Genomic DNA, 17707 nt, shown 5'->3' with positions numbered 1-17707 from the left:
TTGTACTTTCCCTGTTTAGATAGTGGAGAAAATGACAACTTGAACCTATAATTTGCAAATCTTGTGGTCCCACATTTGGAGTGGTGGATATCAAAGTTTATGTTCTGGGTTTAACACACTTTGTGGTTGGTTTCCTTTTCAGGCTCTTCCTTCCACATCGAGCTCTGCCCGGAAACAGAAGTTAAGACCCTTGTCTTTTCCTACCTGCATGCCAGCCAAGCCACTCCAGGGTACTCCTTTTCTGAGTGATGAGTTGAGGGTATGTAACAAAAACTGTACCAGATGAAAAAGAAAAGGGACTCTGTGTTAGAGGATGTTTGTTTTGTCTTATGACAGCTTGGAAGTGTTTTGGATGGGGTGGGGATAAAATCCTTCTACTTTGTTAGCTCAGGTGGGTTAGGAAGCTAGTGGTGTCCAGTATCAGAGGGGTAGCCCTGTTAGTCTGGATCTGTAAAAGCAGCAGAGAGTCCTGTGGCACCTTATAGACTAACAGACATTTTGGAGCATGAGCTTTCGTGGGTGAATACCCACTTCGTCGGTTGCATTCACCCACGAAAGCTCATGCTCTAATATGTCTGTTAGTCTATAAGGTGCCACAGGACTCTTTGCCGAAGCTAGTGGTGGAATTGACAGCAAAAAGCACCAGGTTCAGTAAAGGTCTGATCTGATTTAGAATGTGGAAGTTTACCATACTGCTAATTCACACTTTTACCTGACAGGGCTTACTCAATATATACATATTCTATTGTCCAATATACTGAGAGGTAGCAGATCTCTCTTTCCTGGCTGGACTGAAGGTCTGAATGATCCTGGCTATAGGAGCTATCTGGAAAGGGCAAGAATATATCAGAAATTATGGACAGAAAACACCAATTAAGTCACCCAATCCATTACCTTGCTCTGGTTCCAATCAACCCCCTGATTGCAGTAAATTTTCCTAGTGCTTTGTCCAGCATACAGTAGCTTCAAATGTCTCAGGTGATGGGGTTTCCATTTGAGGGGTCTACTCCATATTGTGCCCTGATATTCAGCCTAAAATTCATATTCCTTGATTCCCTCTCTTCATAGGTCAGGCATGGATCCTGCACCCATTAAACCAGTCAAGGGTTTTGTCGGTGTTTTCAGTCAGAGCAGGAGATGGTCCTTGGAGCTTTAAGGAGAGCAATGAATGATTCCTGGCCAGGCTATCTTCTCTGTAAGGAAGCAGAAAGTTCCTTGTGCCCTCTCTCACCCCTTTGGGCACTTGTACAGAGCCAGCCATGGTCTGGGCCTAAGTCTAATCAGCTCCATTGATTGCCTTAATCACCTTTTTAATTACCATGCTCTGGTAGTTAGTCACTTGGTAAAGCACAGATGAATTGTCCTGCTGAAATTTGAGATTGCTCATGTGAGTAAACTACTCATCAGTATGTGTAAGAAGTTCATAATTTAGCCAACTAGTATTAATGGTTTCAGTGGATACCAGTGATATAGAGCTAACAAGCCTCCACCTGCCACAAATACCAAACATAAAAATGCACATACCTGCCTGTTGCAAATTTTATCTCCCTGCTTTGCCCTCATAGCTGAAGTTAAATTGGAGCAAAGGGTTTCCAGGTTTGTTTCAAAAGGGGAATTGGAAACTCTGCTACACTTGTATAAGCTGTAAAGTCTATAAAACATTCCTCCTAGACATTGATAAATCTATTAGCAAGGGAGAACCGTGAAAAACTCTGCTTTTGGATTAGAGTAAGCTGTCAAAAATAAATAAAAGCTGCAAATACACTGGTGCTAACACTCCAAAAGAGCCCTGATGTGTGAAGCTGATGAGAATCTTTTGCTACACTCATGGTGTAGCAGTGGCTTAGGGGATGAACAATTACTGTAGAGTATACTGGTGTGGGAGTCTTGCATTGAATAAACAAAACACCAAGGCTGGAGTGAACCACAGTATTCTAGATAATTCATTGGGTAGAGAAGTGGTATTGCTGCGGTGTGGGTAGCCAGTTTGCTTCAGCTGTAACTTGTATTGAAAGTTAACTAAACAATATCACATATAAACATGCTTTGATTATCCTGAGAAAAATGTCCGTTTCCAAGTACTGGATTCAAAATGTCATCTGGACCAAATCCCCTTTTTGGAAGAATTGTTTGAGAAGTAGATTACCCAATATATTTTTTGCCAGAACAGATGCCATCACTTTGAATATTCTGCTTAATCTCTGCTTGTATTATTTCATTTGGAATGACTGGAAATGCTGTCTACATCTAGCAGAGATCATTTCTGGGTCTCTTACTTCTTCAAGCAGCCTGATTTCTGTGCTGCGCTGTACAATGTCTCTTCAGTAAGAGCATTGTTACACACCGTGAAACCAAAAAGTGAATGTAACGTCCTGACTGGCATTTGTTTGTTGCAGACTTGGGTGAAAATGAACACCACATCTGTTACAGTGGATACATAGACTTCATGTGTTTGAACCCTTTGTTGAACTCCCTCTTGCAGTAGTGGCTTTTGATAGGATATGTATTGCAACCTACAAACAAACTTACCAAACATTCTAATTCATTGTAATCAAATGCTTGAAAAACCATAAACTCTGAAAAATAGTCATTAAAGGACTGACCCTGCAAACTGTTGAGCACTCTCCATTCTCATTTAATTCAGTACTCATTCCCTTGCAGGATCAAGACCTCATTGCCTAACAGTGGAAGGGCAAATATATAACCATCCTAAACCAATGTTTAGTACAATAGCTTAATAAACCACTTACTTTAGAACAAGACTATTCATTTTAAAGTTTTCAGCATCTTCGTAAAGATCGACAGACTACTTAATGATCTTTCCAAATATTGTTTGTACTGTTAGCTAACTATTGTAAAGCGCTTTGGATAAGAGCGCTTTATTAAAAAAATGGAAAAAAACATTGGGGTGCGGGCAGGGTCTGGCCAGGAGCTAGGGTGAGGGAAGGGGTTCAGGGTTGGGGCAGGAGAGTGGGGTGTAGAGCGCTTACCGTAGGGAAGTATAGACCTACCCTTAGACACAGCACAGAATCTCACCCTCTATATCCAGTGCCAGCACAACACTTCTGACATTCTAACTAATAATAGAGATTTATAGCCTGATTTTGAGCCACTGGAGTCAATAGCAAAGCTCTGTGACTGCAGTGGAGCAGGATCAGACACAAATCTCTATCTATATATAACCAACTTTCATTCAAATGTTTAAAGGATTTAACGTGTTTCAGAAAAGGATCTATCTATATATCCGGATCACTTCACTCATTGCTGAATTGCATTCACTTTTTGGATGACAGCGGCAGCGACAATGGATTTAAAACAGAGGAAAATTAGCAAAATTTCTTTTCCTGTTTTCCTTGCCATTTCAAGGTCAGTGACTTAACACATCATAGCAAAGTGACAATAGTTCAGGAAAAGAGATGAAGAATACCACATTAAAAGGAAAATACATGATGCTGTCTAAAATTCCACCCTAATCAACCATTTCGAACTGAGACAGGACATTGAGACCTACTCTCTAATTCATGTGAAAAGTGTCAAGTTTTAAATTACTCTTAAGTTGCCAGAGCCAGAGGTTAACATGCTACTCCCAAAGCTGCATCTGCAGAAACACAGTGGTCTTTGGCATTGAACAGGGCCACCAACTCAGTACTGACTGCATCAGCTGATGGATCAAAGCCACTTCTTACAGCATCATTGGAGGTCTCCATCCCAGTACTGGCTGGATCTCAATCTACTTTCCTTGTGAAACCTGGTGAGCAGCAATGGTGAAATTTGCCCTGTGCATAGAATCAGCACGTGGCCTGTGCATCCCTTACCTCCTCAAAGGATGGTTTGAAGTGGGATTTCAATAGTGCATAGGTCTTGTACTAGTTCTCAGAACAGAGGTGAATTTCACCCTAAGATATTACTAATGTCAGCAAAGTATTGCTTTAAAAAACCATTTAAATTATATGTTGCAACATGATTTGAGAAACAAACCCAGAAAATTGGAAAAGAGCTGTTTTGCTTACAGGTCCTTCTAAATATTTGTTCCTTTTGTCTTTTACTCCCAGGAAAGACTGCACATTCCTGTGTCTATTGAGGTGACACCACTGATGAACACATATATTGCACATGATGAACAAGGTTTAAAATTTTGCTTGTACTGTGCATCATTGGCCCTTATCTACAGAAACTGCAGCTGGTCTAGGACAAGATTAAAAAAAAAGGACCCTCTCCTTAGAAGATTAATAGTTGTTTTGTGGCAAGGCAAATGTAGATAAACAAATGTAGTGTACACAGTCAACTGTATATGAGCCAAGGAGGCTAAATCATTTTGGCAAATGAAAGAAAACCAAGGATACTGTAACTTTTTTTTGTTGTTTTTGTAAAAAAAAAACAAAAACACAATAGATAATTCTGGCAAGTAGATTTCACAAGCAAGAACTTATTACTTAAGCACACTTACTAATTTTGTTTATGTTCTTTAACTTGTTCCCAGCATTAAAAACCCTTAGTTTTGTTCGCATGAAAAGAGCATAGAGGATAAAATTGATATTTCTTAGCAGCATTTATCATCAGAGGATACAAGGAGATCTGAAGACTCTGAAATATTAACATTCAATCAGTGTTAATATAATTAAGACTAATTCTAACCCTCTTATTTCTCAGGTCCTCAGAGATAAGCTCTCTTTTACATCATTAAAGACACACAAAAAAGGTGCCTTTTATATCAGAGTGAAACCTTCCAGCTGAGCCTCCATGTTCCATCTCCAATATTGATAGCAAGCATGTTACAGATACAGACTAGAGCACTGAGTCTGTCTGACCAAGAATACTTCCACAAATTAATTTATAAACCGAAAAAGGAACATAAATGAGGAAGTTGAATACACTTACTGCGAATAGGCTTACAGCAGAAAAACTATTGAATAGAAAACTTTTTCTCATCTAACTGCAATGAAAGTCAACAGATGCATTTAAAATGTACTGAATGGTTAACTACACCTTTATATTTCTCTAGCAAAAAAGCACTTTCTAATCAGTCTGTAGTTAATTGGTTTTCACTGACTTCCTTTACCTATCCTGCCTTGATGCTGTATATGCAGAGCTACGTTTAAACAGCAACAAGCTTCCCTGATGCTCACATACACAAGACAAAATGGGTTTTGTTCAGGTTCTAGTTAATCACCCTAAATTCCATTACTAAACCCAAATGTAAAATAAATATGTTGCTATGCCTTTCCTCCCTCCGCTCCCCACAGGTGGTCATAGTTTGACTTATTTCAGAAATGTTTAAGCTTTGTAGCAATGCTATTCAAAGACTGCTAATTTAGGGAAACTCCTAACTCTTAATCCTAGGACTTCAGAAAAATCTTAGTATGAAAGAATAATCTCTGTGACCATGACTACTTCTCTTAGTTTCAGTTATGTAGGGATGAACCTTCCCGGCTAAATCTATAGTGCCTCTCTACATCTCAGTTACTAGTAACAGTAAGAATATTTCACCCCCCTCCCCACACCTACCCCTTTGCTTTTGAGGTAATGGTTTCTGACTTCCATTTTTCTAGGTCAGTCTCATCTTGTGTGTGTGTGTGTGTGTAGAGATATCACACTGGATAGTTTCTGATCTACGGCTAGTCTAATTGTGTTGATATCCATACTGATTGCTAATGACTTGCAACACAAGGTTCAGCAGAAACTCAATCATTGTTAAACATTTTCAGTATTAAGAGTAATTGGTTATGAAGTTTCTTCCTTCATTCCAAATAAAGATATGAAGTTGTATAAATAATATTTATAAATAACCTTTAAGCACAATAGAGGGTCTAATTTCATTATGTTTCTGGCCATAGATCGGAATCATTCCTTCCCTCCACCCTTCCTGAATTACTATTCACAGTAGCATAAATTATGTAAACATGTCTAGGAGATTTCCATAGTCTATTTGTGATTATTAAATCAAACTTGTTTCGGTTGCATGGGAGAGGTCATTCTGAAGGAACAAGCAGTGTTATCAAGAACAAATGTTGATCCACCAACAAGATTACATTTATTAAAAGCTGGCCTCGGAAGTACTTAGGAAAAGATCTTTTTAAAGGCTGCACTTTGAAAATAAAGCTTAAGATACATATTTGGGAAACCTCTTCATCTGAGGCTGGCAGAAGCCAAGGGCAAATATGTTTATATGAGCAAATTCTAACATAAGCAAAGACTGCCTTGCATTTTTCACATCTGTGAAATTATTTTGTGGTTGATAGGGCATGGAGTATGCCAATCTAATAGGTTGGTTCCTAAACGTTTGGCTCAGGTCTGTTGGCTTTAATGGGGGTTTTTGGTGTATGAGGATGATATGACAGGACTCACTGGGAGTATCTATGGGTGCTTTGTTAGATGCTTTCTTGAAATCATGCCTCAAATTGCAAATGCATTTTAATACAATCCACAGACAGCTTCATTTAGTGTTACTTAAGGCTGCTCTCATCAATAAACTCAACCATAAAATAAAAAAAATAGGCAATACAAATTTAAGGATTAAAAGGTTGCAAAGTCAAGCACTCTCACGTTAGGAAACGCCAGAATGAACATCGCCCATTAAATTTGGCCTCCTTGTCTGTATGCATTTATGATACAGCACTTAATTACATGCAGAAGTGACTACCTGCAAAAAGTTTGGTGTACGTGACTTGCCCAGCAACACAGAGGACCTCAGTGACAGAAGCAGGGATAGAATTCTAGACTCCAGGGCAAGGCATTCAACTGTCCTAATCACAAGACCATCCTCTCTTCCCATTTCATTCACTACAAACCTTCCAACTTCTGCAACAAATGAGGCAGATGTCTACAGACAACATACTCTGTTCTCTTTGTGAAGTGCCATATTTCACCACTCAGTGCCATGTTGACCAATATATTGAAAGTAAACTAAACTGTACTAAGACAAAACATGGGGTGTGTGTTTTTTCCCCTAACAAGAAAACTTGAGTAGGGACTCATCTATAATTTCCTGCTTTAAAAAAAAAAAAGTTAAATTTTCAGAAAGCCACAGTCCACTATTTGTAAGAAGCACCTAACAATATACATGAAGAGGAGCTATAATTTTGTATCTTATTTTCCCCTAACCCCTCAGGAAAGTAACAATTACCATTTGAAAAGGAACAGTATAACTTACTACAGACAGATCTAAAGGAGCTCAGCAGGAGTTTATCAAAACAGTATGATTTCATTATAGTTCCTCTTGTGACCCTTCTTATAACATTATGGTAGTCTTAGATAAGTCAGTTATCAAAGGCAGCTGCTGCCGTGAGAACTAGGCAATACTAACTCTCCCCAAGTATGCAAATGAAATGGAAGGAGGGAGTGATGAGTGGCTGATTATTTCTCATGTCACAATATTACGGCTGAGCAGCTGCAGGGGCAGTAAATGTGCATGGGGTAAAACTAGGGAAAAAAAATCAAGCGTTTTTTTTTTTTTGACATTCCAGTCTTTCCAAAATTCCTAAAAAAACCAACAACATAAAATATACTCTGGAGATCATTTCCACACACACATTAAATTAGTGGCTGGAATTTGATTCAAATTCCCCATGGCATATTTACATATGTTCTGAAAAACATGAAGCACTGTGGCAGGGACCCTGTAAAACAGAAAATTCTTATGCAATCCTAAGAATGGTCTCACATCAGCTCCTCCTTTACTAACAAGTCCTTAGTTCAGGTGTCATATTTGTTTGGGAGCTCCAATATCTAAATAGTGCAGGGAAAATGAGATGTAGAATACTATCAACTGCTCCAGGAAACATGCAACCAACCCTGTGAGGGAGATACGGTTTCCCCCCTTCCCTCACCCTAGCTCCTGGCTAGGTCCCAAGGAGGGCCCCCAAAAATGAAGCTGAGCACAGGGCCGGGGGGCTCCACTAACTCTAACTCCACCAGTGGCTGTCACGTCACCTGGGCTGGGGATACTGTGGCGACTGATCCCCACAGTCTCCAACCTACCTGGGCAGTACAGCAGACATGGCTGTGCCCACTAGCTCCTCTCCACTCCCTAGCCCACCCACCACTTGCTCCCTCCCTCCCCCTGCTTAAAAATGATTGCTTGCCCTCTCCTCCTCTCTTTCTCCCCCCCTCCCCGCCCCTCAGGCTTTTCTGGCAGCCTTGTTGCCAGGTATCCAGTTTTAGACTGGAAACTCCAGTAGAAAACGGGACCTGAGTGTCTGGTTAGCAGTGCTGGCTGGATACTAAAAGTCCGGTTATAGGAGTAACCACATTAGCCTCCGCTCCTCCCACTGCCAACACCCACCTCAGAGGGCTGGAGGAGAACCTGTCCTGCTGCTGCAGGAGGAGGGGCAGCTCAGTGCAGAGAGAGACAAAGAGAATGGGCTAGAACCAGGCAGGTACCCGCCCTATGTGGGCAGGTGCGGAGGGGGATCCAGTTTACCTCCTCCCCAGCCCTGCTGCGCTTGCAGTTGAACCCTGGCCCCTCCCTTGCTCCAGGGACCAACCCTAGCTCCCACCCCACTGTGCTTTTGCCCCCAGCCCCTTTTACAATCATTCCCCAGGGAGGGCCACAAATATGTTTGGTGCCAGGCCCATAAAAAGTTAATCTGACCCTGCTCTCAATTATTCCCTTGTTTGGCCCTGCTCAGATTATGACTTTACCTGGTGGTGTGGAGAACAAGGGCTGCTCACCCCAATGTGAGCAGCTGGTCAGGGAGTGGAGGTCAGAGGGTCAGGGGACTGGGAATAGCTCTTATTCCACATTATTCTTTTCTCCATCCCGCAGCAAGAGGAGAACAGGGAAGGAATTGACTCTGTGACTCTCCATTCTCTTCTCTGCTCTTGAGGGAGTGCAGCTAGGGACCTCTTCTTTCTCAGGGCAGGTGGTAAAGTTACAGCCTAGCCATGTGTGTGTGTTTGCATCTTGTAATGATTTTTTTTTACTGTAGCAGCTTAGCAGCTGTAAAAAAAGCAAAATCTCAACAATAGGCAAAAATGGTAATTGGTGTTTATTGGCTAATCAGTTTATATATTTTGTATCATTGTAATAAAATTGCTGGATATGATTTATCAAATTGCTCATAAAAAGCAACATGGACACAGTAAAACCAGGGGAAAGAGAGGACTAGTAAAGTGAAAGCCAGGAGTCAGCTGTAAACTGTTTACATCCTCCTCTGATTGCTCAGACCAGTTAGTGTAATAGTTAATTTTTATGGCTTGCAGCTATGCTGCCTCAGCCTGTGATCTTGTCAGATCTCCAAAGCTAAACAGTGCTTGGCTTGGTCAGCCCAGTGCTGAAGTCACTGCTGCAGAAAGTAGCATCTTTGAAGAAGAGATGCATAAGAGGTCTTGTCCACTTGGTGTTCATTTAAAGTCCCATGACTCTTTTCACTAGAGTAGGGATGTTAGCACCATTGTTGTGGCCAGATTCCAACAAGATTAATTACATTCTGTCTCCTTAAATTCCCCCTCTGGTTTAACTGGACACATTATTCATCCCCTGTCCTGAACTGTTGCTGTTACGTTGTGTAGAAGTTCTTGCTGAGAGAATGTTTACTGTCTCTGTAAATTCTTTAGGTCTTTTTGGATATAAGGTTCCATATAAATAAGATTACTAGTAAATAAGGACGTTTTCTTTCTTTCTTTCCCCACATAATTAATTGTTTTCTTTTGGAAGCATTGTTGTGAAATAAGTTAGAAAGCTGCTGATGTATTTTTACTGTAAAATTGAACTCACTCAAACATTCAGGTTGAGTGAGTTTCTTCATATGTGGTTCATGCTTTGCAGCACATAAGAAGCAACAGCAATTGATGACTGTGCAAGTGCAACATGGTTTAACCAGGATGAACAAAATGTAATTCATATAGGAAGCATGCTGTTTTTGGATAATTATGCTGGCTTGAATCGCTTGTGAATTAAACCATTTAATACACAAAAAGGGAAAAGGCCTTCTAATCTTCCTTTTGAATGAGCCATGAAATGGGATCCGTGATACTGCCTGAAGTGTGAAGAGGTTAGCATGGCTTGGTTCCAAGATTTTTTTTTTTAAGGAGGTATTAGAAGATTTGCACTAGTTGCGTGCCTGGGGGGGGGGGGCTGTCATAATTTTCTGTAAAATAACAATGTATACCTGAAAACATCTCCCATAGTCTCAATGAAAGTCTTTGAATCTGAAGTCCTTTTTGAAAGTGCTATTGAAACGTGCCTCTTTGCAAACGTACTATGTACTTGGCCAAAGGGAACCACTTTTAAGTAGAAGCCCAAGGCAGTCAATTGACTATGTTCTGTGTCTGTAATCACAGCTCTTTCTTCAGCAAAGACTGGCAAATGCTCACTTAGGTTCAGAACTCATCTCTGCTCCAAAAGAGACTGCAGTGAAAATAATAGCTCAATAGATTATATGCAGTTTCTATTTCTGTGGAGAGAAATTCTCATTATTTTAGCAAATGAGAACTGTTTTAAGATTCTAAGACAGGGACAAAACAAATGTACATGAACATAGAATCATAGAAGATTAGGGTTGGAAGAGACCTCAGGAGGTCATCTAGTCCAAGCCCCTCCTCAAAGCAGGACCAACACCAACTAAATCATCCCAGCCAGGGCTTTGTCAAGATGGGCCTTAGAGGTTTTTAAGGATGGAGATTCCACCACCTCCCTAGGTAACCCATTCCAGTGCTTCACCACCCTTCTAGTGAAATAGTGTTTCTTAATATCCAAACTAGATGTCCCCCACTGCAACTTGAGACCATTGCTCCTTGTTCTGTCATCTGCTACCACTGAGAACAGCCGAGCTCCATCCTCTTTGGAACCCCCTTCAGGTAGTTGAAGGCTGCTATCAAATCTCCACTCACTCTTCTCTTCTGCAGACTAAACAATCCCAGTTCCCTCAGCCTCTCCTCATAAGTCATGTGCCCCAGCCCCCTGATCATTTTCATTGCCCTCTGCTGGGCTCTCTCCAATTTGTCCACGTCCTTTCTGCAGTGGGGAGTCCAAAACTGGATGCAATACTCCAGGTGTGGCCTCACCAGTGCCGAATAGAGGGGAATAATCACTACCCTCGTTCTGCTGGCAATGCTCCTACTAATGCAGCCCGATATGCCATTAGCCTTCTTGGCATCAAGGGCACACTGCTGACTCATATCCAGCTTCCCATCCACTGTAATCCCCAGGTCCTTTTCTGCAGAACTGCTGTTTAGCCAGTCGATCCCCAGCCTGTAGCGCTACATGGGATTCTTCCATCCTAAGTGCAGGACTCTGCACTTGTCCTTGTTGAACCTCCTCAGATTTCTTTTGGCCCAATCCTCCAATTTGTTTAGGTCACTCTAGACCCTGTCCCTACCCTCCAGCATATCTACCTCTCCCCACAGTTTAGTGTCATCCGCGAACTTGCTGAGGGTGCAATCCATCCCATCATCCAGATCATTAATAAACTTACATAACTTACAAGACATCCAAACACCTGGTTTGCCATGTTGCTCTCCTATGCAACACTAATTTAAACCCTTTTCTCCTGGATTACATGACTTATCTGTAATCTTCTCACATAACTGATACTTCTGTTATGTTCCTTAAAACTGTATTTGTAGAATTATAAATCTTTTGCTTTTCCAGTGCCTCTCAAAAAGAGACACTGTTTTTCACAATTAGAAATGTACATTTTCACAGAAGTTAGTTGCTTCTGTTGTGACTTGATTTAAACCTACAAACTGAAACCAAGTATGTGAATCGTAGTCACAGGAGCCACTGTGCACACATTTTTCTGTAGTGCTGATCACTTGTACCTCCTATTCTTCATCTGCATTTGTGGGTGCTTGGTATTTTTGAAAAGTACACTCCAAAAAACACAACTCTCAGTGCTGGAATCAGTGTCCACATACACAATGCTCCTGCTATGATGCTAGCACTGGTGTCACAGTGGCCTAGTTTGGTCTACTGCTCCCTGAAAGTGTACACATGCAACACCAGTGACACTGTTATCAAGAGTAACAGTCAGATCTTCTCAACTCTCTATGCTTGTTCTGCAAAGGTAGGGTGACCAGATGTCCCGATTTTATAGGGACAGTACCGATATTTGGGGATTTTTCTTATATTGGCTCCTATTACCCCCCTCCACCCTCTGTCCCGATTTTTCACACTTGGTCTCTGGTCACCCTATGCAAGAGCAGCAGGATTTGGAAAAGCTATCCTGGTATCAGATCTGGGGATTACCCAAGTGGGAATAGTAGAGAAGTAAGGAGTACAAACCCAGTTTCGGGAAGACTTTATGAATTAAAGCAATTGTGTTATGATTCATTGGTGTGCGCCTACAAAAATAACAGGCGAGACTGCACATGTCCAATCTAGAGTGCGAACTTTCTTGGGCAGAGAATGTCTCACTTTTTTTTTTAACTTGTATAAACAACAACTAGTACAATGGGATCCCTATCTCTGTTTGGGTTCCCTAAGCAGTGTCATGATACAAATGATAGTGCCTAGTTACTTTGATTCCTGTGCTGAGTGATGGTTAACTGTGAAAGAGGACAGTGCTGACTGCCAGTCCCTCCATCACACAGAACCCTTCTAACATGCATTGGACAGTCTTACACACACTGCATAACAGGCAGTTAACTTGTACTGTGGACTAATTTTTCCTGGTGTTTTGAGGGAAAGAGTGCTTCGGGGCAACAAGCAACCTTTTAAAACCATCTAAAATGGGGGAAGGGAGAGGGATTGTTCATGAACAGTTTTAGTCCCGTCTTTTTCACTGAAACTTAAGCCAAAAAAAAAGTCTAATTGCACAGATATTTTACCAGCTTTAGTTAATGCTTGTATGAGAGTCGTTCCTGCAGGTGCTGTGCAAAAGGCTGCTTGTGATTCCATGGATGGAATTCTTCCATCTGAGTCAGGACTGAATCAGTGTCTCCACATGACAGAAGTGCTGTCTTTTGGACAAGACATACAATTAAGACCCTGACCACTTGTCACCTAGGACTTGATTTTCATAACTGAACTTATGTGACTGTATGTGCATATAAGGACAATTACAGTTGCTCTCACACTTTTTTTGTGCAGAATGTTTTGCATTCATGCTTATGAAAAACACATTCTTAAAGCTCTAGTGGGCCTTTCTATAAGAGCAGGGGTGATAACTGGCGAAATTCCAAGTTGGGCAATTACCTAAAATCCTCTTGCACTTTCAGGAGAGGGAAAAATATTTTTCATTTCTTGTCCTGAAATGTTATGCTGCTGTCTGCTGCTAAACAGGTGCTGTTGCACCCCAAAGGGGAAGGCCTTTTGTTGCTGGGTAAAATCTGTGTTTTAACTTATATAGCAGCTTCTGCAATGTTTTGGGATGAAATATGCAATGCAAATGCAAAATGATCGTACCCACTGTAAAGGATTTGAGGAATAAATAAAGACTATGTGTACACCCCAACCCCATTAGATCATATGCTTTCTCCTAAAAGTTTATTTTTGGTAATATTTTACAGCTGTTGCTGTTGGATTCTTGTCCATTACACTTCTTGGTGTTGGTCTGTAGAAGACCAATTGTTGATCTCTCTGAGTACAGAAACCTCTTATACTATGTTAATTGGCACTTGTTTGCTGATAAGGATCAGATTCTCAGCTGGTGCAAATTAATGTAGCTTTACTGAACTCAATAGATCTATGTCTATTTATCCCAGCTGAGAATCTAGCCAAAATTATTTTTTATATTGGAAAAAATATTTCAAATAGGAGATACAATTCATTGATATTGTAGCTTTTTGTAAAATGGTAGTAAACTGTCATTTCTGGACTATGTGAAATTAAGAGATACGGAAATAGCACAACTTTCTGTGAGCCAGCTACAAGTGTCAATGCTATACCTTTCCCACCATCAAGCCCTCCGACAGCAATTCCGGGCCCCAGGGCCAGGGCTGTCCCTAAGTGAGTGTGGGGCCTGGGGCGGAAGTGATTAATCCGTCACTTCCAGGACTGACTGCACTGGCCAATCGCACTGGGCCATGGGGGCCCCCAAAGTGTGGGGCCTGGAGCGGTCACCCTGATTCTCCGTACCCTAGGGATGGCTCTGCCTAGGGCAGAACAGCCAATGGGTCCCCTAGAAAGGTCCAGCCTGCCTTGCAATTTAAAAGGGCCAGTGGCCCCCGGGCCCTTTTTAATGACCAAGGCCCCTGGACAATTGCCCCTTTTGCCCACCCCACCTATCTGCAGGGCTGCCCAACATACCTCTCAACTGTCCCTTATTATTAAAGACCATTCTTGTTTAAGAACCATGGACCCACATCATTTTCAAACACAGAAATGTAGGTGTCATCATGACCCACAGGTCTCAAGCTCAGGCCTGCAGGTTTATAGGAGCAACCATGCTCCAACTCTTAGCCTGGCAGCCTGCTGACAATAGCCTCCCTAGGATGCACAGAGCCCAGCGCCAGTGTGAGGCTTTGCCCCTCAGGTCCAATTGGCGGAGGCCCAGAGTGGTTGAGTGGCCCACTGGCCTTATGTAAGCCAGCAGCAGGAACTGGTAGCTATTCGAACCGGGCTCCACTCTGCTCCGGGCTGTGTGCCTCTGGGTTCTGCTCCCCTGGCTTGACTCCTGGTATCTGACTCATGGTTCTGCTCTCCAGTTTGTCTCCTGCCTCTGACCTCTTGGTATCCTGACCCAGCCAACTCTTGACTTCTGTCTCGTGACAGCCAACTCTGGCTCTGACTACACCTCTACCCTGATATAACGCTGTCCTCAGGAGCCAAAAAATCTTACCCCATTATAGGTGAAACAGTGTTATATCAAACTTGCTTTGATCCGCCAGAGCACGCAGCCGTGCCTCCCCCGCCCCCCCGGTAGCACTGCTTTACCGCGTTATATCCGAATTCATGTTATATCGGGTCGCATTGTATCGGGGTAGAGGTGTACTGGGTCTGATTGCCTATGACCCAGCCATGGGAATAGGGCTGGAAGGGACCTCAAGAGGTCATCAAGTTCTGCGCTGATGCCGGACCAAGTATGCCTAGACCATCCCTGACAGGTGTTTTGTCCAACCTGTTGTTAAAAAATTTCAGTGATGGGGATTCCACAACCTTCCTTAGAAGCCTATTCCAGAGCTTAATTACCCTTAGTTAGAAAGCTTTCCCTAATATCTAACATAAATCTTGCTTGCTGTAGATTAAGCCCATTATTTTGGTCTTACCTTCAGTAGACATGGAGAACAACTGACCACCGTGTATTTGAAGGCTATCAGGGCACCCCTCCTTCCAATTTTCTCAAGATTAAACATGCCTAGTTTTTTCAACTTTTCCTCCTTTTTGTTGCTTTTCTCTGGACTCTCTCTAATTTATCCATGTCTTTCCTAACATGTGGCCCCCAGAAGATCAGTCTGTTTACCTTTTCATTAGTTTTTTTACTAATTACCTTAGACATGTTTAATTAGACAAGCTATTCATGTCCCTATCACTCTCCCCAGCTTGATCTTCTCTCTCTCTCTCTCTCTCTTTGTATTTCTATTGCTTCTATCACAGTGATATTAGAGTTGTCCAGTAGTGCTTATAACATGTAATTTTTGACATTACACTGGTGATTTTACAAATGGGGACTTGATGTTTTCCTGCTGGTCAAAAGTGAAAGAAAACTGTGTGTGGATGCTCTTGGAGTGTAGTCAGAGAGGTTCCCCCCAGCACTCTTGTATTGTACTATTATTCTGTCCTGACCAACAAGAGCAACTATAGAAAGGGTGTGACCTGCTAGCCTAGAGGCATGGCCAGGCCTCCTCACTTCTCTTCATGTATGCTACAATTAGCAATGCTTGTTAAAGTAGCACAGGCTGCTCCTTTTACAATCAGCAACTAGATGAATTATATAGCGCAGGTCATCCTCTCTTCTGCTCTCTGCACCAGCAAGGTGTTTTTAGGAACCATCTTCACTTTCCTCTTGCTCTAGCTCTAACTCATAAGGGCAAGACTTTGCCCCAAAAACTATACAAAATGGGCCACTAATGCTGGGTTTACAGGGATCTGAGAGGAAATTTGTATTTCCTCCCTTTCGTGCTTGTGTGCGGCTTTATCCATCATGCAGAGGGGTTTTGTTAGAGTATTAAATTTTGTGTGATGCTGCATTTAGGGAATAACTGAAAACAGGCCCAATGTGGAAAATATTGATAAACTAGATCAAGTATTTCTTTCAGGATCTTAGTTTTTTCCAAAGATGGTAACTGAGAGTATGGCTTTAGCAATGCATCCTTACCATCAGTCTTTTTTGTCCTATGCATTTTTTATCTGGCTTATAAAAATTTGGTTCAAAACTAATAAAGTGACAAAATCAATTAGCTGAAGTGGTTTCTATGGGGAAAAAATATATGGATGAGATTTTGATTTATAGGTTTTCTTAATGTGGTCCTAATGGAATTCAACTGCTTTAAGATGGTTTAATAACTAATTTTGATTCTTTATTACTCTTAGGCATTTTCTACTGAGAAATTAAGTTGAAATGAATCTTGATTCTTGGCTAGTCTGTTCAGCAGATTAAAAAAAATAGTTTTGATTCCAAAAGACTGTATGAAATTAAAATATATTGATAGGCATTTCTGTATTATATTTGCTGTGCCTTGTTCTTAGGCAAGAAACACACACACCTGTTTTTAAAAAATAGTATATTTGTGGCATATAATATTCTGGGATAACAGCTCTCCCCTGACCAGAAATCTCCCTGCAATGCCAAGTGGTAACAGAGTTCATGAAAGATTCAATGTCAGCTTGTACTTTGAATTTGTCTGGGTTTTGTCTGGTTGATGGAGTCGGTATAGAGGGAGAGAGGTATCCCCACATTAAAGTATAAAGCTTATTCTCTTAAAACTGTTTCATCATTTGAGATCCTATACTTAGTAACCAAATATGTGCTGGATTTTGATTTCAGTTATTCCAGTGCAAATTCCATGGAGTTGCTTAATATTTACACTGAAGTGAATTAGGAGCAGAACTCCATATTTGGAAATCAGCTTCATCTTCCCTTACCTTCTGCATCTTGAGATCAGGGCCCTGTTTTCTCTGTGACAGGTGATGATATTCAAACAGCTAACACAAGGAATGTTCTCAAGACTTCTGTCCATTTTCCCACCTCACGTGAAGTCTCTTGCGGTCTGCGGCCATCCATCACAGAAAACTAAGCCTAAAACAATACCCCTTTTCTACCATTAGTCTTTATTATCTGCCTATCTCCTCAAATTCCTGAGTAAGTAGATCAGCTACACTGTGTGCCATAAAGGTCGACAAATTCGGGCTATTTTCAACCAGGATGGGAGTAGCTTACAAAGCTTGCCAGGCATGGCATCTTTTTTTTTTTTTTTTAAATGAGCTCCAGTTTGGGCATCTTTGCTGATTGCAGCTGTGGTGGTATGAGATGTCGATAAAGATCACCAAGTTTCAGCTGTTAGCCACCGCAGTGGGGCTGCCAATGCACAGCATCTTCCAATCTGCTTTTTTTATTTCTTTAAACAAATTTCCCGTCCTTGCTGAGAAACTTGTCTGTGTAGCAGGGTGGGATAGACAATTCTGTAATGGACCATTATTTCCATTCTTCTTTGTAGATTAGCCTCTAAATTAGAGTTTGTGACAGTAATGATATTTACTGAAAGTAATATGATTGCAACAAAACATTTTTGTCATTGGAAACTGCAGAGGGAGGCTAAGTGGAATATGTAACCGTAGATGACAAGGCCAGCTGAACAGTTTGCATTAATATTTTGATTAGGGCCATGT

General features: G+C 41.4%; 1 protein-coding gene across 7 annotated transcripts in view; it reads left to right on the top strand.

Annotated features, from left to right (window-relative positions):
* The window catches only part of SULF2 (sulfatase 2), a 241725-nt gene that overhangs the window by 72995 nt on the left and 151023 nt on the right, over positions 1 to 17707 (top strand). For all 7 annotated transcript variants that reach the window (XM_039498878.1, XM_039498875.1, XM_039498881.1 and 4 more), the window contains one exon: positions 143 to 259. The gene's annotated coding sequence lies outside the window, so the exon portion shown is untranslated. The remainder of the gene's footprint in view (positions 1 to 142; positions 260 to 17707) is intronic.

This window comes from Mauremys reevesii, linkage group 13, assembly GCF_016161935.1.
Source record: "Mauremys reevesii isolate NIE-2019 linkage group 13, ASM1616193v1, whole genome shotgun sequence".
Classification (NCBI taxonomy): domain Eukaryota; kingdom Metazoa; phylum Chordata; order Testudines; family Geoemydidae; genus Mauremys; species Mauremys reevesii.
Note: the sequence above shows the minus strand (reverse complement) of the source record. Positions and strands in the feature narration are given on the sequence as shown.